The 24339-nt window shown below is 37.7% G+C and overlaps 1 protein-coding gene across 1 annotated transcript in view; it reads left to right on the top strand.

The window, feature by feature from the left end:
• The first annotated feature begins 13935 nt into the window (after positions 1–13935).
• CDH12 (cadherin 12) overlaps positions 13936–24339 on the top strand; it is a 787338-nt gene continuing 776934 nt past the window's right edge. The window contains exon 1 of the mRNA XM_087930733.1: positions 13936–14217. The gene's annotated coding sequence lies outside the window, so the exon portion shown is untranslated. The remainder of the gene's footprint in view (positions 14218–24339) is intronic.

Genomic DNA, 24339 nt, shown 5'->3' with positions numbered 1-24339 from the left:
CGGTGCACACTTTGATGTAAGAGAGTACAGCATCCTTGTATTCATGCAGGTCTTGATGTTCAAATACACTCCACTCATTGGTTTCAAAACAGTCCTGCAACTGACTGAGAACACCCTCTGGCCAGATTTTAATCATTATCATGACTGGCTGAGTTCTTTTCCTGAGTGGGACATACTTCGGGCCTGACAGAAGTCAAAGATTGTCAGATGTACCCAGGTGGAGGAGGGGGATTACTCTATATGCCTATTTCAGGTTAGACTACACACGGTCTAAAGTATTCTTCCCTCTGGTGGAAAATTGCACATACTGCACAAACTTAGGGAGAGCTGTCTTTAAACAGGCTTGATTGAAGTCCCCAGCCATGACAAGAGTGCCCTCTGGGTAAGTTTGCTGCTGCCTGGAGATGACATCATATCTTAGCTTAGAAAGTGCCGCACTGCCATTGGCATCAGGTGGAATATAAACAGCTATAAAAATTATCACAGTGATTTCTCTAGGTAGATAAAATGGTCTACATCTGTCAGTCATCAGTTCCACATCTGGGGAGCAATACATATAAACTACTCTGCTGTTAACACACCAGTCACTGTGTATATAGATACAGAGTCCTCCTCCCTTGCTCTTACCGGAGTCGCCATTTCTATCAGAGCGATAAATGACTCAGTTTGCCAACTCCACTGCTGTATCAGATATAGTTGGGTGTAGCCAGGTCTCTGTTACAATCATCACACAGTTTGGGGGGGGAAGCCTGCTTGCTGCCATCTGCAGCTCTAATTCATCAATTTTGTAGATGAGGGATCTAGCGTTGCTCAAAAAGACACTTGGCAGCGCTAGTCTATGGGTCTTCTTTTGGAGCTGAGTCAACAGACCAGCTCTACAGCTGTGCTTTTGTTTCCACTCCTTTCATTTTTGCCCCGACCCTCCATGGAGATCCTGAAGCTTCACTATGCAGTTCAGTATGTTGTGGGGCTGCTGAAAATCTCTGGTAATCCTGTATTGACTTGCAAGCCCGATATTTAGAAGCTCTATGCGTGTGTAAGCAAATTTTGCTCCTTGCTCTACACTGTGTACACATATCGATACACACATCATTCCAAACACCACACATTAATACTGGGAACTCAGGGCCACTGCATGTGAACGCGCTGACATCTTGGTGGCAAAAAGGCAGGATCAGGAAGGTGGCGGGGAGAAAAGCAGCCTAACTGCCTGTCTGATGGCAGAAAGGCATGATCAGGAATTGGGATGGGAGGAAAGCAGTCTAACTGCCTGTCTGATGGCAGAAAGGCATGATCAGGAATTGGGATGGGAGGAAAGTAGCCTAACTGCCTGTTTGGTGGCAGAAAGGCAGGATCAGGATCTGCCTCTTTGAAATCTGTACTTCTGGTAGTTCTCGATCCACATACTCTTGGAGCCTAGCTTGTAGGATTTTGAGCATAATTTTACTAGCATATGAAATGAGTGCAATGGTGCAGTAGTTTGAACATTATTTGGCATTGCCCTTCTTTGGAATTGGGATGTAAACTGACCTTTTCCAAATCCTGTGGCCACTGTTGAGTTTTCCAAATTTGCTGGCAAATTAAGTGTAGCACTTTTACTGCATTGTCCTTTAAGATTTTGAATAGCTCAGCTAGAATACTGTCACCTCCACTAGATTTGTTGTTGCTCAGATTTCCCAAGGGCCATTTGACTTCAGATTCTAGGATGTCTGGTTTGAGGTCAGTGACCACCCCATCATGGTTATCAGGGACTTTAAGCTCATTCTTATATAGTACTTCTGTGTAATTTTGCCACCTCTTCTTAATCTCTTTTGCCTCTGTTAGGTCCCTGCCATTTTGGTCCTTTATCATGCCAATCTTTGCATGAAACGTTCCCTTCATATCTCAAATTTTCTTGAAGACATCTCTGGTCCTCCCTATTCTATTGTTTTCTTCTATTTCTTTGCCCTGTTCATTTAAGAAGGCATTCTTATCTCTTCTAGCTATTCTCTGGAATTCTGCATTCAATTGGGTGTAACTTTCTCTTTCTCTTCCGTTCTTTCCTCAGCTATTTGCAAAACTTCCTCAGACAGACATTTGCTTTTTTGCATTTCTTTTTCTGTGGGATGGTTTTAGTTGCTACCTCTTGTACAATGTTGCGAACCTCCATCCATAAGGTGGTCCCTTATTTTGATGATGTATTGGTATCCGCCGGAATAAAAAGCAACTAAAAGACCGGCTGAGGGAAGTCTTGCAAAGATTTAGAGAAGCAGGACTCAAAGTCAAAAAAGAAAAATGCCAACTTGTTACAAATCAGGTCGAGTTCCTGGGATACCTTATTGATGAAGCAGGGATCCACCCCACCGAAAAAAAAAGAGCCATAAAAGAAGCACCCAGACCCAAAAATAAAACAGATCTACAAGCATTTTTGGGACTCATTAATTTTTACAATCTCTTTTTGCCACAGAAGGCAACAATAGTGGAACCACTGCACAGACTACTCAATAAAAAAGCCATCTGGGCCTGTGGCCAACGAGAAGAAGCCACATTCCAGGGAGTTAAAGACTTAATAACGTCCTAATCTGTATTAATCCAATACAGCGACACGTTGCCACTGACTGTCACCTGCGACACATCACCATTCGGTGTGGGTGCCATACTTAGCCACATACAACCTGATGGCAGAGAGGCACCAATTGCCTTTTACTCCAAAACGCTGTCAAAAGCCGAAAGGAACTACAGCCAACTGGATAGAGAAGCCCTAGCCACCATATCGGGGGTCAAACGTTTTCATGAATATCTTTATGGTAGGACATTTTCCTTAATTACTGACCACAAGCCACTGTTGGGAATCCTGGCAGGAAACAAAGCCACCCCCAACATCCTGTCGCCAAGGATGACATGGTGGTCAAAATTCCTTGCAGCCTACAACTATAAGCTTGTCCACCAACCAGGTAAAGCCATACCCCATGCCGATGCACTGAGCAGCTCACCTCTACCAGATCGGGATGACGACCCAGCTCCTACCACGTCCACCCTACAAATTGAAACATTACCAAAACTGCATATCACAGCATCAGACATCGCAAAGGAAACCGCAAAAGACACTCTGATGGCCCGAATCCTGAACTGGGTAGGAAGGGGCTGGCCGGAAAATGACAAGAACAAGACTTTTAAACCTTTCAGAACCTGGCAAACTGAGCTGTCAGTTGAGAAAGATGTATACTGTGGGGGGATAGAGTTGTTGTTCCAAAAAAACTAAAGGAAGAAGTGCTGAGCATGTTACATGAAGGACACCCGGATATAGTAAAAATGAAATCCCTGGCCAGAAGCTACATCTGGTGGCCAGGAATGGACAAAGACATTGAAACATGGGTGACAACATGTAATAAATGCCAGAAGTCCAGACCTACCACCCCTCTAGCACCAGTCCTTGACTGGGAGACACCCAGAGGCCCCTGGTCGAGGATCCACATCGATTTTGCTAGACCCATAAAAGAATATACATTTTTAATCATTGTCGATGCCTACTTGAACTGGTTGGAGGTCAGCGTCATGAATTTCACGATGACTGAAGCCATCACCAAACAACTAAGAAAACTTTTCACCAGGCATGGGTTACCAGAATTGTTAATTTCGGACAATGGCCCACAGTTCACAGCCTTAGCTTTTGAACAATTCCTCGCAGAACAGGGCATACGACATGCCCTGACAGCGCCAGGCCATCTGGCTTCAAACAGTCGGGCGGAACACATGGTTCAATATATGAAAGAGGCATTGGAAAAACTTGACACAGGTGACATTCAAGACAAAATCAATACAATGCTCACAACCCAACATATAACACCGAACACATCAACAAACAAGACTCCAGCTGAACTTTTAATGGGAAGAAAATTGCGGACACGTTTGGATAGGTTGTACCCCACCTACAACCCTGAAAAGCCGCCAGACTCCTCCAGTAAGTACCGCACATTTATACCAGGCAACCTGGTATACGCTAAAAATCTTACTGGGGACCCATTGTGGCTGCCGGCCATAATAACGCAAATAACAGAGCCCCGGTCATACCAATTGGAAACGATGGATGGCAGAACCTGGAAAAGGCACATAGACCAACTACGGTCTCGCACACTCAAACGGACCACTGACACACCCCAAAGCATAGAACATGCCCACACAAAAAATCCAATAAATAATAATAAAACCAGAGGGGGGGAAACCATCAAATAACAAAGAAAAGGAAGACCCTCCATTAACACGACAAAAAACAAGTCACCAACCAGTACCAGAAAGCCCAACAAAAAATAGAAACTACTTACCTGCAGGTGAGTTCAGAAGAAAAGAGATGGAAGACACCCAGGGAAGAAGCAGCCGAGCCAACTCAACTTGCCCGGGTAAGCCAGGAGGGAGAGGCAAAGCCAACTTGACCAGCCCAAAGAGACCAGGTGGGAGTGGCATGGCTGACTCACCCTTCCAGGAGGTTCCAGGGAGAAAGACAGGAGAGACAGCAATCCCGTCCGAACCGACCGAAGTCAACACAGAGATTGAACTGCGCAGGTCAAGTAGGAACATAAAAGCCCCGTCTACTTACGTGACTACGTAACGTAGCATTGGACTGAACCAAGAGGGGAAGGGTGTTGTATATAGACATTTACATACTCGTAATACTACGTTCTGATTGGATGACCACTGCTGCCTAGCTATTGGTGGTTAACAATTGTGATTGGTCCGCCAAATGGTGGGAGGTTTAAAACGATACCATTGGCCGCGAGCAGCCACTATAAAAGAGGCTGCCACGGCTCGAGTTTAGTTGAAGTTACTGACAGTTAATAAAGAGCTGAATTCAATTCCGGTCTCAAGTCCGTCTTTGTTCTACAACAGAACAATAACAATTGCAGAAAACCCTTTAAGAAAAAAAAATGAAATAGAAGAAAGAGTCCAAAAAGCAGAGACTTTTTCATAAGGACTATTTGGGGATTGGGAATGTAAACCCAACTTACTTTGTTTGAGCTAAATAAATCTGAACCATGACTCATGATTACCATAAGGATGGAGGTGTACTTTGACCAAAGGTACATTCTTTAAGAAAATTAAATCTGAGAAAAATGTTGAATCAGGTAAGAGTCTCTTTTAATGCTAATTGACTACCTATAGGAAGAGAAAATTCTTAAAGTCAGTGACATTGCTGTGGCTATCCCTGTTAACAATATCTTGATGTCTCCCTAGTTGTCCAATCCTCTGATCTTATTAAATCAAACATACTGTTTACACCTCAGTTCATGCATTATTTTCTCTCTGATATTGGGAAATGTAAAGAGAATAAATGCAAAAGAACACATGTGGCCTATTCAGAATTTTCAAGGCTTTGGAATGAGAAAATTTATAAATCTTATAATTTTATAAATAAATGCAATTTCTCACTGAATAAAATCTTGATGAGATGTTTTCTTCATCTAGTGGTTGGATCTACTGCAAAGTCTAATCATGCTGGAGAAAGAGGGTGGGCAGGTAGGTTTTGCAATTATTTTCCATTGCATGTAGACATGGATTCCTCCTCTAAACCAACATTAGCAATAAGGGCAAGGAATGAGCATACTTCAATTCCCCATTTCCACCAGGGCCAATCTGAATCTGCATCAATATCTTATAGGAGGCTTTACCACAGGAAACTGTTTATAGAGATGAGAAAAGCTACTGCAAATCAGCATTATTAATAAATGGAATACAATCACTTCAGAGGGTCACTTAAACATAAGAAATAATAGAGGGGGTTAACTTCATATTTTTAAGTCCTGGCAACACAGGCAATTTTGCATTGGATTTTTAAATTTGAAATGTTGATGATTCAAGGTTATGTAACAATGGTTGTTATTGCTGTAATGTTACTTTAAAAAAAAGCTTCATGGGTTACAGAAAGGTTTTTTAAATCAAAAAGAAAATTAACAACTTTGGATCACACCGCACTGCTTGAAAATAAATAGAATACTGAGACTAAAAGGGAGGCTACCAAGTGAAAAGAAAACCTGATGAACAAAATAACTGGCAAAGTGATCGCATTAAAATAATCACTTGCAGTTAAATATATAGTATTACAGAAAATGAAACTTAAATGCATTGGTTATTTCTAGCTTTACCCTTATATATAGTAACTCATTTTCTGGAAGCAATCAGTCACTGTTGCAATTTATTTAAAAAAAAAATCCAATTGCCACCTCTCTATGTAAAACCCTAAAGGAGAAACATTACATATCAGGGCAGGAGATCACAAGGTAAAGATCCTACTATCCTCAGATTCGAACAATTGTCTAAATCATTATTTGTCTGAAACATAAATTACGGGCTATTATAATAGACTGCTCTCTATATGAGATACACCTTTACATGTTTAAAACCCCAATTAGTCCACTATTGTTTGTCTTCAAGACAAATATCTTATATAGTATTACCAAATCCATGTAGTGAAAAAATATATATAACAAGTTAATGAGCAGTAATAGTTTGGGAACTCATGCTGTTTTGAAGATTAACGCCTGCTAAAGGTGTTATTGCTAATGCCTCTTGCTCAGACTGCTTGTAAATAGGATTTTTCATAAACAGATTTTTTTATTTTATCAAAAGTAGCATATGTCTTTCAGGCATTCTCTTCTGAAAGGAAATTGACCCTGCTAAAGCAATCCCAGAATTTTCCAACACTTGGGAAAGCACAAACTCAAACTGCACATGATCTCAAAGCTAAACCACATCTCTTTCACTTACGTGGAGTTTCCATTTTGACCTTTCTTGTTATTTCTTCTGCAAATAAGAAGGGAATTTTAACATTGTCTTCCCCTCCCACAAATTTAATTCTTCAGATACTCAGCATAGGGGTTAGAAAAAATAGCTGGTGAAAATGAATAGTACACTACAAAAGTTCACCTAGATGAACATCTTTTCTCTGCATTTGGGGGAGTCCCAGTAAAAATCAGACAAATTTTACAACTGCAATACAAGAGGGCAAAAAAAATGTTGCTGTCTTGACATAAAGTATAGTCTGAATCTGAAAAGCACCAAATAGAACAGAATGTTATCAGCAAAACAAAACATGTACATTCCATACATTCATTCTGAGGCATGGTACAGACCACTGACCAGTAAATATACGTGCCTGTAATATGCACCTGTCTAAAAACTATATATAGAATATGGAAATTGGTACTCTCTGCATTGCATGCATACTTACATGAAGTGAAGGTTCCAGAAATTTTTAGATGATAGCTAGAACAGAGTGGGCTTTTTTGTCCTTTCTTTAACCTACAAAAAAAAAAAACAAGTGACAAAATACTGTCATTTTGCCTTTTCTCGTTCACATTCAGGCTTCTTAATTTCCAACCTCAGAATTAAAGATGTTTGAATCACAAGTAAATTAACTCTTTATTTATATTAATATTCCATCTGCTGATTATAGGAATATAGGAATGTTCTTTTATTCTATGCAGGATTGTATTTTCTAGGAAAGTTGTCTCTTCTCTCTAAATAGAAGCCCTCCACTGAAAAAAACTTTAACATTTCTACCTGCTAAAAGCAAGGTGTTGGGAGGAAAATGTTACTAAAATCCAAAATGTTTGCTGAATATATTTAACAAGGTAAGAAAGAAAACAATAAGGAGAACTGTAGTAAACTTTAACTGAAGCTAAATTCCAAATTAAAATTATTAGCAAATGTTTAAAGTCGCTACTCTTAGGCCTACCTGTTATACATAGCCTGGGCTGAAATCCAACTAGAAGTCCCGGCCTGCCCCTCTCTCCTTTAAAGACACTTTTTTCTCTCTGCATCACATTCACATGCACATACCACCCACCCCCACCACACACACATATACACTTCACAATTATTTCCCCCAGTTTTACTTAACAGCATAACAGCACAAACATTTCTTAGTGATCTCTTTTCTTTAATGGGCTGTCTGTGGATTCTGCATTTACCTTGTTCCCTTGAGTTACACAGGGTTGAGTCATCTTTGCCAGTTGTGACATTGGAGGGCAGTCACAGGACTGGCAATGACAACAGGGTAGACCTTGGCAATAGAAAAGCCTACTGTAGTTTCAAGCGGATGTAGTATCCTGTCAGCTGAAGGATGGATAGATAGCAATTCAGCTGAACAGTGGTCAATGCCTAACATACAGAAAACACTTCAAACATGTATACTTCCTTTCCTTTCCCTTTCCTTTCCCCTTTCCCCTTTCCCCTCTCTCACAGACACTTTCCCTCTCCCATATATACACATTTCAACCCATACCACAGGATTGCTGGGAAATAAGTGAGTCTTTTTTGTCACTGGTCTTAATTCTCCCTTCTACATAGCTTTCCGCCTTCAGATCACTCTTTTCCTACTACCATTAGGGACTAGCAATTTAAGAGCAATCTCAAGAAGAGAGACTGGGAGAAAAAAAAAGGATGGTGGGAGATATGCTATTCATAGCAGAAAAGAATATTTCCTTCTAACATTCAGGAAATTGGGCGTGTCAACAATTCTTGCTCCCCTACTGCCACTGCCATTTCCTAAACCTAACCCTGTTTCTTTGAGGTTTCACCAAGCTTTTTTAAGAAGCAAAAAAATTGGAGCCACAGAAAAATCTCAAAGTTGAACAGCAACAAACAACAGACATAGAAAAATGTAGCCAGAATGGCAACATATACTCTGAGATCATGCTTTCTACGATTTTAAAGTAGAGGTGCTAACAGCATGTCTACACTTCAGGAACACATGAAATCTAGATAGTGGGGATTATTCCTAAATCTCAGGATAAAATGAAACAATTGCCTGTATGCCAGGATATTGAAAGTACAGAAACAACTTAGATGGTTTTTTTTTCTTTTTAAAAAAGGGAGTTGGATATTGCGATACAAATCCAATCTGAAAATAAATATACCTTGAAATGATGGATGAGGATAAGTGGAGATGGGAAATAGAAACAACCATATAATGTTATTAGCCTACAAGCAGCTGTTCTGCTCTTTAGAAGGTATTATCTGGCAGATATTATGGTTTACTTTAAATGTATAATTGGCTTCTGACATCTTTCCAAGGGTTCTGTTGTCATGACGCAGGTGAGAACATCTATTGGTAAGGATACTGATGATACCTACAGTACATGTGACCTTCACTTTGCCCTTCAAGGTTTTTTTCAATTTTGACTTTGAAATGCTTGTGCTAAATAAAGGTTTGTATAGAAGATTTCTATATAATGTGAATTTCCATAGTGAAGGTGACATAGGAATTGTCCTTTGCGAAAAGAACATTGGCTCAGAAATCATATTGTATAGCATGAATGGTTCCTTTGTTGATATATTAAAGAATATTATGTAAACCCATCAGCATACTTAAGGGTTGCCCTTCTCTACTGCTGACTTCTGTGAACTGGAATAAAGTAGATATAGAACAATTGCTAAAAGATATCAACTCACATCTCCTACACACTGAACTCTTTTCATCAGTTGCCCAAGTGTATTGGAAATAACTCAAACCTATTGGAAAAGTTGAACTAAAACACATGTTATAATTCTTAATAGCAGTCGTGGGAGGGAGATTATGGTTCAAAACAGGGCAGAACCACAAAAGGCAAGAAATTAAAGATAATTTTCTCTAGTTGGCCTCTGCCTACCTGAATCTACTCTTTGCCTTATAATGTCAAACATGAGGATTATTCATTTTTTCCAACCCTGATGAATACTGAATGCAAGCATCAATTACAGGAACCAAAATAAAAATCTGGGGGTTGCCACAGGAGTTGATGGTCTCCCTCTCTTATTTCATATTTACATGAAACCACTGAGAAAACTGGTCCAGGGATTCAGTATCATCAATATACTGATGATGCTCAGCTGTTATTGGATGTCTAAAAGACTATGGGATACCTCAACCTTGCAAAGGAGAGAAGTGTAAGAATAAGACTCAATGCAATTCTGCTAGGCATAAATTATGCAAGTGATAGGTTCTCAAGAGTCTGATATATTACCTTACTAGCAATAAAGATATTTCTAAAAGTCTAAGAGGTTTTTGTATCCTGAGTTTGCCAACTTTTCAGAGCTTGACATAAACTTTACATCAGTGTCCCAAGCTAGACTCTGGTGACACTATTAATGTCCTATCTCGGGCACCTGAAGGCTGTGAGGGTTTAGATGAGAGAGCAAAGTCTTAAAATGAAACCTAGCAAGATTGGTTTACTGTTTGCCCATTAGGGTTCTCTCTCTCTAGTGATTCCTTTTGATGGTAGGGGGGGTGGGGGTGGGGAGAATTGGTCTGGGATTTGACAGTCTTTGTAGACTTATGGTTCCTTCTAGAACAGAAGATGGAAACCGTGGCCAAAGGACCCTTTGCTCGGCTTTGGCTGGTCTGCCAGTTGTGGCCCTATCCAGAGTGGAAAGATCTTCTTACAGTGATTCATACCTTCAACACCATCTATTTAAGCTACTCAAAGATTGCAGTTCAGAATGCTGTGGCCCATTTCCTTTTAGGTTTCATGGGTAAACAGACTGAGAGGAAATATGGGACTTTGTTCCTTTGTAGGAAAACAGCAGCAAGACATGTACAGAGATGGAAGAACATACAAATTCCTACAATGGAAGAGTAGGTAGTGAAGTTAATAGAACTGGTCGAGATGGCAACATTGACTACTTTGATGAAAGAAAAGACTTCATCTAGTTTTGTTTCTACTTGGAGACCCCCTTTTGGACTTTTTGTTTGAAAGTAAAATGAATGAAACTTTAATTCTGGGATTTGATTATTAGAACTGTTTATGTATGAAAATACTCTGTTAATCTTTGTATAAGTATAAGGTTAATGCATTTTACATTAGTACTTGTACTGAAGAAAGTTGAAAGTTACTTTTCCTATTTTTTCCCCCACACTCCTAACTTTGCCTTTTTTTCCTGATCTTTATTTTTGCCTAATTCCCCTTTATTTTGTTATATTTTATCTTTTGTGGAAACTCAATAAAGTTTTAATATTAATTTTAAAAATGATGTGGCCCATGTGCTGAACTGCATTCACCAATGGAAGCAATGACACCAAGGCTGTGGGCTCTACCCTGGTTAACAACAGGGTTCAGTCCTTGGTGCAGTTTAAGTGTTGGGGTTGGCCTATAATGTCCTGCATAGTTTGGCACCTATTTAACTACAGGACTGCATTTGATTACTGCAGGGGTATCAAACTCACATTGTCATGGTGGTGTCACATGATGTATCAGGACTTTTTTCCCCTTCGTTAAATCAGGCATGGGCAGGCTTGATGCATCTGGCCCATGGGCTGGGAGTTTGACAGCCCTGGATTACTGGAATTGGCTCAACTAATTCCGTCTACCCAGGAGAAACATTTATTTATTTATTTATTTGATTTGTCAATTGCTTACAAGATAATAAGTATAAGTATATACATAGTTATGAATACATGAAATGGGTACATATAAGAAAAATAAAAGAAACAATAGGACAGGGACAGTAGGCATGGTGGTGCTCTTATGCACTCCCGCTACAGATCCTCTTAGGAAAGGGGTGAGGTCAATAGTAGACAGTCTAAAGTTAAAGTTTTGGGGGTTTGAGGAAGAAACCACAGAGTCAGACAGAGTATTCCAGACATTGACCATTCTGTTGCTGAAGTCGTATTTCCTGCAATCAAGTTTGGCGCGGTTAACCTTGAGTTTGTATCTATTGTGTGCTCTTGTGTTATTATGGTTGAACCGAAGTATGCATTGACAGGTAAGTCATTGCAATATATGATTTTATATACCATACTTAGATCAGACCGAAGATGGCGTAATTCAAGGTTTTCTAGGTCTAGAATTTCAAGTCTGGTGGCATAAGGTATTCTACAATGAATAGAGGAGTGGAGAACTCTTCTTGTGAAATATTTCTGGACTTTTTCAACTGTGCTAATATCAGATACGTAATGTGGGTTCCAGACTGATGAACTGTATTTGAGTATTGATCTAGCAAAAGAGATTCCCTCTTTGGGAAAATGACAAGGAGCTTTTCATAGCTGCTTTTCATTTATGGAGAATGTTCTTCAGGACAGCGTCCTATGGACATAGAGCTGTTTGCCAAAATTCCTTCAAGATTGCAGTTGGTTAATGTGACTTAAATATGCAGAAATGGACATCACAATCAACAAGGGCTGAAGATGCATTAGATTAGAATAACAGATTACTGATTTGCTTGCAAAATACCTGTAGGGTAAGGACCACAAGTATCTTCAGGGAAGATTGTTTCAGACAAGGTGTGATCCCACAGAGATGGTGCATCACTTCTTCCAACCAAATCTCCAGTCTTGGTCTTATCTTTCAGGGCTTGGGTGGAATTGGGCAACAGGGATTTTGTAAATACCAGATTAGCCTTCTAGACATAAACTTGGAAATTACATAAGAGACATATTTAATTATTTCATATCTTAGTTACAGGATTCAGTTCTTTACCAATTGATATTGCATGGCTGCTAGTAATAGTTTATAAAACAAAGTGGAACATCTTATTCATTCAAGAAAAAAGTATGAATATGTGTTTGGGTTCATGTGTATATGAACTAGCCCTGTCTTTTGTAATAAATAAAAGATAAATAAAATGTATGATGCCAGGAGTCAAGACTGACTCAAAGGATAGAGATGGAAATATGTCTTAAGCTATTCTTTGACTAATTCAATATATTTTTTGGATTACTAAGGAGAATTAAAAGAGAGGGATCAATTTAAAGCAGACTACAGAAGGCAGGGAATTGTTTATGTGAGAAATATTATATTGCACCTAGTATCAGGTGAGCTGAGTACAAGGATGATTACTTTTTTTAGGAACAATCCTTGTGTTGTGAGTAACAAATCATGATGTTCTCTTTGCAGAAAGTGTAAAATCTCGTATCTTTCAGTATGAAAACGTTTGGTAGCATTGCTCTAAGATCTCAGGGCAAAAGCTTTTATTGCAGTTTTCCAAGCAAAATAACATGTAACTTGTCGATAATAACTGCAAATATATTCAACACTGTCCATTTACATAAACAGCACAACATTTGAAAAACATACCCAGGCAGGATCACAGTAGCAGTCTCCGCATAAGATTTCCATATAAAGGGAATATGTCATTTATAAATAGTGTTGTTGTGACTTCTCTCTTTAATGTTCCCGGTGCCTTCTCTTATTTGCACTCTAGATCCTTTAACTAGAAATGCCATCTGGAAGGCAGCCTTCAGTGTGAAAGTGATCATAAGAGATATTCCCCCCCTCCCCCTTCCTTCAGTGGTTGAAAAACAATTTGCAGAGCAATATAGGAACAGATAGAGCAATTGGGAGAAATCAGTGGAAAGTCCATGGACTCAGAAACAGAATTGTGTGTTCCTTAGAAAGTGCTGAGCTAGATGAACCAACCAGGTAGCAAAGATCTCAGCTTGAACAGCCTTTGAGTTTTAAAGGAGAAAAATACAGCGCTCGGGGGACTTAATTATATGGGGTGGTCAAATGGAATGCTAATACATGTGCTATATAAAACCCAATTCACAATGTATGATTTTTTTTTTCGTATTGACGAGAGAGGGACGGTTGGAGGTCAGCAAGATCTGAAGCACTGTGGATCCTGTTTGAGCCTTTTGCGTTAAGGCACTTTTCTCCTTCAAAGATGCCAGCTGGGGGCTTAGTCAAGGCATCTCGTCAGGCAAAATAATAGCGAAGCTGGAAAAGTCTCTCGCTCGCTCTCTCACGCGCGCACACACGCAAATTGAGAGGGGTTTGAGTTATCTAGCAAGGGGTTAAGATTAATTGTCCCCCTTCGCTCACAACTAATAACCTCTCCGATACATGGTTTGCGTTGTTTCTTTTTGAGGGCGGGTGACAGGAGGGGGGGTGGGAGGGTAAACCCTCGGTACCTATTGGCTGGGCTATATCAGCTGCAGTTTAGCTCAAGCTGCTGCTAAAGAGCTGTATTGATCTGAAGCGTAAACGTGTAGAGAGAGCCGGAGAGAGTGGGAGAGCCCGGAGCCAGATTCCCCGGTCATTTCTGAGAAGAAAGAGGACCTCGGTCAAAAAGAACGTGGCTTCAACCTGTCTGCTCTATCTTCCTTTCTCATCTGTTCGGTGAACGAAAAAAAGAAAGGACTCTGTGGAGAAAGCAGTTTCTTGCTACGGTGGAGTAGAAGCAAGATTCTCTTAGCAGAAGCTGCTGTTATATATTAGCGCTGCTTCCGCTGCTTGTTTCTCTTACAGCTGCAGTTTCGTACAGCAGGTAAGCCTTTTTTCCCCCCCAAGTAAAACTAAATCAGGGGGATTAAACAGATGGTTTCAGCATCCTGAATCCAGGATGTGTCACTGCTGCATCGCTAGATAATATAGGACATTGCAAACTAGAGGAGACGGCATCTGTCTGTTGCTAGCGAAGGTTATCCCACCAACGGTGAAAAACGAAAACTTGAATAAGTTCTAAGGAAAGTGGACAAGACTTAGGAAGACAGGCTACATCATTTGAAATGAGGAAGGGTAGGCTGTGAGGTAACAAAGGATTTTCTTCTCCCTAATGCATATATCCATATATATAGATATACGGATACTCATTATCAATTGTCATTATGTGGCTCAGAGCAATTACAAATATTTAGCTTTCCTTTTTAACCCAGCTGCAGTCTTGTTCTACAAATTAAATGCTGTCCATTAGTGGAATTAGGATATTTGATGTGACTTTAAGCATTCTGATGCTTTTTAAAAAATGAAACAAATTGATGGCAGATATTTGGGTGCTAAGATGTTGATCTTTCAATTAAGGTATGGGGGTGGGGGTGGAAGCAAAGAAAAAGAGCTTGAGAAAACTTTTTTTTTGTACATCTGATTGAAAATTATTTGTAGTTTTCCAAACAGATCTTAATTCAGCTAAAGTAAATAAGATTTGCAAGGTCTGAGATCAGACTGCCAGCTCCTTTTTCCATTTATCTTGGCTAAATAAATTACCTGGCAATAGGCTACTCATCCCTCATTTTTCAATTAGCCTGATATGAATGAAGTGTAAACATTCCAGAAAGCCCTCTTTTCAGGTGCAAAATATTGAGGTGAGAAAGTACAGGTGCCTTTCACTTTCTGCCTGGGTGTGTATAATTTTATTCTCACATCAGAAATGGGATTCACAGTTCTGTGACTTTAATAGCTTGGTAGTCGGGTTTATTTCTTTCCTCCCAGATCATGTGTGCATATATTTTCCAAATTAACATTCTCACCTAAAAAGAAGTGGACAGTGGATTTTTGTATTGAGGTTCCATGTTTTTTTTTTCTTTTGACAACAGCTGTTCCTTCTTTGGTTTGTTTTGGTTTTGGTTTTGATACACACTAGAATGAATCCACTCAATGATCAGGAGAAAAATAGGCTCTGCTTGATGCTGGAAGAAAACCAAAAAGACATCTGAATTTTCCTTTGCTCCATGGTTTTTCAACTTCCAGTGTAATGAACAAAAGCCTTCTAGTGATAGGGAGACCAAGCAGGTGTTAAAAGCAAGCAGTGCAGTTTTCAGAGATTACACTGGCTTTTGGAGAGAATGTGATGAAGAACAAATGTTCTGCACAGAAAGCAGGAGTTGAGAATTCATGCAGAGGATTTCTGAAATGGTCAGGGAGTCTTTCTTCTCCATTAAGACCAGATTAAGATGTTTCAGTGGTTGCCACTTAGGATCGAGAGGGGTTCTCAGGTTTTATAACCAGAAAGAAGCCAAATGGTTTTGCAACCACAATCCCAGGCAGTTCAATGAAGAACTGATTTAGAGTCCCCTGCAATCCTGATATTTAAATTTGGTTTGTGTTCACATCTACCAATGGGTCCTTGCTCACAACAGGTACCATAATATATTTTTCCTATTCATATTAATGTGGGTAACACAACTAATAGTTGAATATGGAAAGCTACATTGGAGGAAAAAAACAACTTTTTTCCAATTATATTTTGCTCCTCCCACTTTTGTCTTGATTTGAGATTATTTTGAAGACCTCTGGCTTTCCTTCAGGTCTGTGGCATTTTCTGTCTTTTTTGCTAGATTGAGCAGCAGCTGGAGTCTGTAAGATCTCCCACAGCTGATGTTCTCTTCACTGTGGCAGAAGGAAGTTCTGCTCACACAATGTGAAGGTCCTGCTAACTCATCCACTCCTTCAACTATACAGATAACTGCCTGCAGCCCTTCATTATGATTGTTTGTTAGAACTGGGTAATTGCTGGTGGTACATCTACTCTGGGCTTTCTCCTGCCTTCCAGATAAATTTCTCCTTTGCTTGCCAAATTAAAAGCAAGGATGTTTCAGTGACCCGTAGTGGATTGAAATGGTCTGGAGACTTATTCAATAAACTATTTATTTTACTCACAGTGACCCAAAGCATAGCAGGATTCGCAGTATAGTTCAAAGTTAGAAGGAAACTCACCTAATTGGATTTCATGTAAAATTCTGTTCCACTCAAACTATTAAGTAGCATGTGCTGCTTCTTTACCTCCCAATCCCAACTATATTTACTTAAAATAATTTTCACAATATTAACCACTAATAGGCCCAGGTGACTTTTTTTCAATGTTGCGTGATCTAATATAGTTTTTGTCTTTTATGTGCGACCTTGGCAACACCAAGAAATCTAGAATTGTATAGAAAGAACAAAAGCCTGTGATATTATCTCCTCTGGAATTTATCAAATTCTAATCTATACTGAGGAGACTTTCATGGGACCTGAAGTTTCTACCAGACATACTTTAGCAATGTGGTTATTTCCCCTTCCATAATTACACAATTGTTTCCTGGCTAAGTGCTTAATGAGCTTGCATAATAGGTAGTCTTCAACTTATGATCATTTGTTTAGTGATCTTTCAAAGTTATAATGGCACTCAAAAGAGTTATTTATGACTTTTGCACATTTATGACCATTGCAGGATCTAAAGTCAAGTGATCAAAATTTGGATGCCTAGCAACTGGTCTGTATTTATGATGGTTGCAGTCTCTTGAACAGCTTCTGCAACCTTCTGACAAGCAAAGTCAATGAGGAAGCTAGATTCACTTAACAAATGTGTTACTAGCTTTATATATTAACAATTATGAAAAGAAAGGTTATAACATGGGACAAAATTCATTTAACAACTATCTTGCTTAGCAGCATAAATTTTGGGTTCCATTGTGGTTGTAAGTTGAGGATTACCTATAATCATTTAAACAAAGTAATATTCTTGGCAATTTTAAGACTTGTGGACTTCAATTTCCAGAATTCCTGAGCTAACATGACTGGAGGAAGAATTCTGGGAGTTGAAGTCCACAAGTCTTAAAGCTGTCAAGTTTGAAGATCCCTGTTCTAGTACAATGGAATAACTGATTTACATTGGATTATCCCCTTATATATAGAAAGTTGTTGGTTTGAAATCCAGCAAATTAAAAAAAAATATTTTCTTCTGTGCTTTTTTTTAATCCAGCAGTTCATCCAGCAGTTCATTCAAAAATTTAACAATTTGTTTAAAAAAAATCTGGATTTCAAGGCAAGTGTTGTAAGCATTGTACTGTATTATAGCATCATTCATGGTAAAGGAAGCTGTCAAAGATATTAGAGACAAGGGTAAGTACTGACTTAGCTGGTGAGACATTCTTATATCAATATGTAGCATACTTTCCCAACAGAAATATTTGCTATAACCTGAAGACTATATTTTGGAAGTTGTACAGAAAAATGCACACTAGCAAAGAATGAAGAATTAATAGAGAGTAACAACATCCATCAACCAGTAAGCTCTCAGACTGATAATTATTTCCAAACTTCAGTAAGAAACACCAAAAATGAATGCTAGCATAGATTGCACTATTGTAATTGGGCACCTTCACATGCTGCACAAGATAAACTGTTACATGAGTATGAAACAATATCCTAGGAAATATGTGGACCATCTTGACAATTATCTATCTCTATGGATTTGGTGTATATAATTTTAAAGATAAGTCTCAGGTGATTCAGGTGATGGACCATTAATAATTTATCCAATGACCAATCTGATTCCCCGGCTTTGTGCATTTTTATTGGGCCTGATTTGATTTCAGTTGAATAGTTTTAAAGCAGCTTTAAAGCAGATCATTTTGTTGTTGCTTTTATTCAAAGAAAGTTGACTCTTTATTGTAATAGCTTTTCAGAAGATGAAAGTATGGTTCCTAGATAAAAAACAGGGTGATTTTCTACATATTGTTAGGATGCAACTGAGGATAATGGATTGGACTCTGTTAAACTTGAAAGATGATGGGGTTGCCTATCTCTTCTCTTGATTTAAGAGTATTTCATTTGGAACATGCTAATGATTTGTATTTTATTTACAAACAAATTGATTTGTGTTTCAGAAGAATATGGGTAATAACAAACTTCACTTTTTATAATAACTTGTAAAATGTATATATACTAAACTCAATAACAAATAAAAAAATAAATCCATAATTTTAAAATAATGAAACATTATTCAAGAATGGTTTTGCATATTTGTCAGGAAATTGGAAGACAAGGTTGTTGAGATGATGTTAGAACTCCTACATAGCTATATGTAATTCCTTCATTTGGAGTAGGGTACCCTTTATTTTTGGCTGGGTCTTCTTTCTACATTCTAATAGGATTCAGATATATTGAAATATAATAGGTGCTATGCCTTCCCTTCCTTTGTGACATTGACAATGTAATTTCAACATGATCCATACAGTTTCCACATAATTCAATTATTTTTATGAGTGGTATCTGCACATTTGGCAGCTTTGGGACCCAGTTTTTCAAAAGGCAGGAGCCCTGATCAGGGTGGAGAAATGAATCAAGTGAGGTAAAGTCATTTCTCACCTTTGAACAGCCTATGTTTATTTCTCCATTTTCCTGAAAAATTGAGTATATGGTTTTAAGGCTTTATTATAACATAGCACAATACAACAGCAATAGCACTTACACTTATATACCATTTCATAGTGTTTTACAGCTCTCTCTAAGCAGTTTACAGAGTCAGCATATTTCCCCCAATAATCTGGGTCCTTATTTTACTGGCCTTGGAAGGATGGAAGGCTGAGACAACTTTGAGCTGATCAGGATTGAACTCCTGGTAGTGGGCAGAGTTAGCCTGCAATACAATACAATTTAATCTTACATTATTATTTTTGCCTCAAAATGGTAGAAATCCATGTCAGAAACTGTGGACTAATATAAAACCTTATTCTTTCCATTCCTAAGTTAAAACATCCCACAGCAGGGAGCTGAATATGAACTACCAATAGAAATACAGCATCAATGTTATGAAGTTAAAATAAGTCTCAGATTCAAATACAGATAGTCTTCACTTAACAATGATAATTGTAATAAGCAACTCCATCACTAAGAGACATGGGTATTGAGTGAAACATAACCATCATGGACTTAAAACGTCACTTCTGCCACAGTCATTAAACAAATCATCTACAGCGATTGAGGGAGACATCATGTGACTATAACTTCAATGACTGCTGGCTTGTTCATTGACTCTGCTTGTTGGAAGCCAGCTGTTCAATGCACAAATGACCATTAATCATGTGACCATAAGCTGCAACAACAATCATAAGGATAATGATTGGTAGTACAGTTACTTTTTCAAGCACCATTATCACTTTGACCGGTTGCTAAATATAGTAGACATTAAATCAGGACTACTTGTATATATTTTATTTTGGTACATCCTGTGATCTACCAAAGCAACAAGTTCTAGAAGCACAAAATTTTTGGAGGAGTATTGGAATCAGTTGCTGCTGGAGTTTGATATACATCTCCGCTATATCAGTTTTTAACCATAAGAAATTATAAAGAAACAAAAGCAAACTAAAAATGAAAACCATTGTAAAAACCATTTCATATTTTAAAATATGGTAATAAGGAAAAATTATGAATATTACACATACATAATTCAAATATTTTTACCCGCATTTACTGACTTCTAACCTATTGATCTGTAATGTTCTGGGAGTAGTTTTGAATATGAAAATATCTCTTTTAGCTATTCTTTCTTTTTTATATACCACAATTGTCTCATAGAAGTGCCTCCTCTTTAATGAAATGTTTACATAAAGTTCCAAATACAGAAACATTTTTCAAAAGTATAATATAATTTGGTATAATGTACCTATCATGCTCGTGGTACAGCAAAGCCACTTTCCAAGCACATTAGTGATGTTTTATGTCATGTGGTCAAACACTTTTAAGAAGGAATATTGTCAAAATGTCAGGGTCATCAACTACTCACAATAATGACAAATTATTAAATGTACAGTATATGCTGCCCAACTCCAAGTGACTCTTAATAGTTTATAAATTGTTAAGAACATTTTTTGGGGAAAAAAGAAACAGTACAAACTATGTAGAGCAAAAAGGAATAAATAAGGCAAAGAAAACAAACATAATTGGAAACATCTTGAACAATAGCTGATATAGATGTTTAGATTTTCATATACAGGTCCTTCATGTGAAGCTCAGTTCCTGGCAACTTCATGAAAGTGACTCATGCAGTATTTTTGATTACAGTATATAAGTGTCTTGAAATAGCCTCACAATATTTTGTTGACTTTCCTGTCTAGCTTATAGGCTTGGGATTTCCTATCCAAGCAGTTTCTTATCCAAGCTTGATGCCTTTAAGCTTTGAAGTCCAGATAAGGTCAGCCAAGCACTGTCCCCCATTTTATCCACCAGCTATTTGGGGAAAAAATCTCCATAAAATCAAATTCAGTCCCCTTCTCTGCCAGCAACTCTAAAGCAAGATTAACAATAGAGAATTGGACCCCTCAGACAGTATCTTCAAAGAGCAGGAAGCCTTTCTGTTTGTGATCAGAAGAGTATGAAGCTGAAGACCTGATATAATATAAAATAGGAACATATTGTCTAATCTAGAAATGCAACTGCAGAAAATTACTAAAGTGCCTGGGCCTCATTAATCTCCATAAAATATGTCATACATCAAGGGTGGGAGAAAAGCAGATGTAGTAACCAAATGTGAAAAAGAAAAGGTTTGTAAGATATTTTAAAATCAATGAAGTCTAACCACATTTTATTCAGTTAAAGCATCTGTGGATTCTTCTTAACATTTCCAAGGCAGTACCATATTAGGAAACACAATATAATAACCGATCATACTATTGGGTATAATAAAATGCACTAGGGATTCAGCAGCTAAGAAAATCTTATCTTTCCAATATGTGAAATATGAAAGAAGGACCAACTCTCTGGAATAGTGATTCACAAACTGTGTCTGTAGTAAGGGATCAAATGGCCCAATCTCCCTCCATTCATCAACTAGTGTCTACCTATTACCCAAGCCTGCCCACATTCACTGTCAGTCAAGAAATCACAGCGTCCTTCCAGATCTGTTGCAACATTCCCATGTTTATTACCAGTTAGCTCCTTTAATATTGTAGTATTTCTCTCCTATAGTTCATATTGCTTTCCCTTAAGTTGGATATCAATCTTCTGGTACAAGAATAGGAAGTGCATGATTCTGCTCATTGATATAAAAGTTATGGTATTCAGGGAATGCTACTGAAGATCTTTACAATGAAATTTGTATTAAAAGCTGCTATTAAATAATATGGGGTGCGTGAAATTATTTTGACAAGTAAATAATCTTGGATTAATTTATTGGTAGAACACTTGATTTAAAAGGGCCTTTAAAAATGGAGGAGATGAAAATGTATGTACAAATGCAACTATAACTGTTATTTTTCCCCCTGAAAAAGTGTGCCTATGTCCTTAAAAATTGAAAATGTGGTGATTTAATTAGGCGGTTTCCGTATTTTCTTAACATTCATTTAGTGATCATAAATGCAGAATGTCAGAGAAATGCTGCCCTAGGGGAGAATTATTTATTTGAGATTCTGCAGGATAGCATTTACTTTCTGCAGAGAAAGAAGACTCCTGACATAAATAGACTTTCAGCTTTGTATCTAGAAATGGATCAGAAGCAATGGTGATCTATTCTTTCTCTCTAATCCCACTAAGCAGCCTAATGATTGTGGTTCGAATAATATGTGGTCTCCAAACCTCCGAAAAAGGCATCACAATCTACAATACATTACAACATCTAACCTGATATTATAAAAGCATGGATAGTAATAACTATTTCTATTCAGAGTCTGGGTCTGGCATTCTAGAATTAGCTGGCAAAACAGTATTAATTTGGACTTTTCTAAATGAGTTGATCTAGACTAAATATGTGTTTTGGGTTGTAAATATTGTTGACAAACTCTAAGTTCATTCTGTTCAGATAGGAAATGAATTCAACCATCACATTAAAAAAAACCACATCAATTTTCTTCAGCCAATTTTAGCTGATTAACTGATTAAAAATTAGCTGATTTAGCTGATTAAAATTTAGCTATGTTTGGGCTGCATCCTAACTGGTTTGAGGAAAAATTATTTGTAATCATTTAGTTTACTAAGGGATAAAATCTGTGTTTAAAATTAAAATAGTGTCTTTTCCTGTGACTGCCAAGTAATTGTATGGTGCAGAGGGATATGGAAGTAGTCCTGAGGAAAACATAAGTCCACCATTAGAAATGAAATATGAACTTAGATTGGGAAAAGAGGAAGGCATGAGAAAGAATCTCAAGATTGCTGTTCCTTGATGCTCTTTGCTATAAGATGGAGGGAAGTGGACATATTGCCAGGCTTTCAAGTTTCTGTATAGTAATCTATATCAATAAAGTAGAATTTTAGCATTTCTTGTGATGTCTGCTTCCTGACTTTGTGTACCTTGAAGAGTTGGTATTTGAACTAGATCAAAACACCTTTTATTAAAGTTAAATATACATCTAATTAATAGATTAATTGGAAAAGATTTCATATTTAATTGGTTAAGTAAAATATTGCCTACCAAAAGCTTTTGATTTCTAACTCTGCCATCATATCAGGATGGTCCATTATGGGACCTGTATCCTAAAACATTAAGACAGCTTGCCTACCCAAAAAGTAATATTATGAAAATAATATGAAGATAATATTGTGGTTCATATCTAGATAAAAAGCTCTATTTTCTAGGTTAAGCTGTTATTTGTTCAGTTAAAAGAGTTAATATATTCTGCTCCAGATATAGTTATGGTTCATTAACTTGTTCAGTTATCTTTCTCTGAAAGTGACAGTCTAATATATATGCAATATAATTGACAGAAGTGTTTTTCAGAGCCCTATACAGTTTTGAAATTGTTCTTTCATAATTCAGTTCCATAGCATTTCTTTTTCTTTTGCTTCAGAATGAATGCCTACTCACATGCATAGCCTGCCAATGGGATACAACAGACAATGAGTATCAAAGACAACCCATAAATCTAATTCATCTTTTCTATCTGCTACAATCAGTTTCTGATTGGGTTGTCTTCTATACTTCTTACACTGTCAATTAGATACTCTGTCTGAGGCAGATTGAGAACAACTTGTAGTAGATAGCTAAAAGTATAGATACAGATATGAAATATTATTAATGTAATAAAATATACAAAAAAGAAAAAGAGAAAAATGAGGGAAATAAAAAAAAACTAATTATGCCTTCTGATCTTCTTTCTATTGATTGAAAGGGTTGTTTTTTTTTCATAGTAACACTCTGGATAGTCTCATTCTATTAGTCTTACTGTTCCTGTTTGTTATACTCTATTGAAGTTCATTTTCTGCTGTTCTCAGTTTTTATTATTTTCTTTGGGCTTGCTGCTGTTCTAACTTTCGTGGTACTACCTTGGAAGAGAACTCTGTTTATTTGAAACCACCTGTGAATCCCAAAAATATATTCCTCAAAGTTAGAGAAACGTCAGGCACTGTTTGAAGTGGGGTCACAAGCTGCAAGAACAACATCACATAGGAAATTCCATTCTTCCCAACATATTATATGCTCTTCAATATTTATATTATTTTAATGGTAACATCCATAAGAGTATAGAGTTAACATCCATAAGAGTATAGAGTTGTACATGCAAATTACTCTTTGAGCATGTGAAGAGTAGTAGCCTTTCCGCCAAAACTTTTCTCCTTTCCCTAGCCATTGTACAGAGTTTCTTAATCCTGCCCTCACATTTCTGTTGAGGCTGCAAACAAAAACTAGGTAGTTTTGACTTTTGTTTTGATTCCTATTAAAAACCCGAGACTTATGATGGCTGAAGTCTAGCATGTTCAAAGTATAATTGATTTTGAGTGACCTATAAATGACCTAGATATAATGCTGCCATTCAAACTAAAATGTAGCTTACTCCTCAAACTCTTTATGGACTAATATTTTGGTGCCTTCAGCTTAAAGCTTGGCTATTTGATAGACCTAATATGTCAATATTCTTGATATATTCAGAATGACCCCTTGGCTGAAATCAATTGCTCCACATAAAAGTTCTGTAAG

The sequence above is a fragment of the Pseudonaja textilis genome, chromosome 3, assembly GCF_049901715.1.
Source record: "Pseudonaja textilis isolate UNSWEBS1 chromosome 3, rPseTex1.2, whole genome shotgun sequence".
Taxonomy (NCBI): Eukaryota; Metazoa; Chordata; class Lepidosauria; order Squamata; family Elapidae; genus Pseudonaja; species Pseudonaja textilis.
Note: the sequence above shows the minus strand (reverse complement) of the source record. Positions and strands in the feature narration are given on the sequence as shown.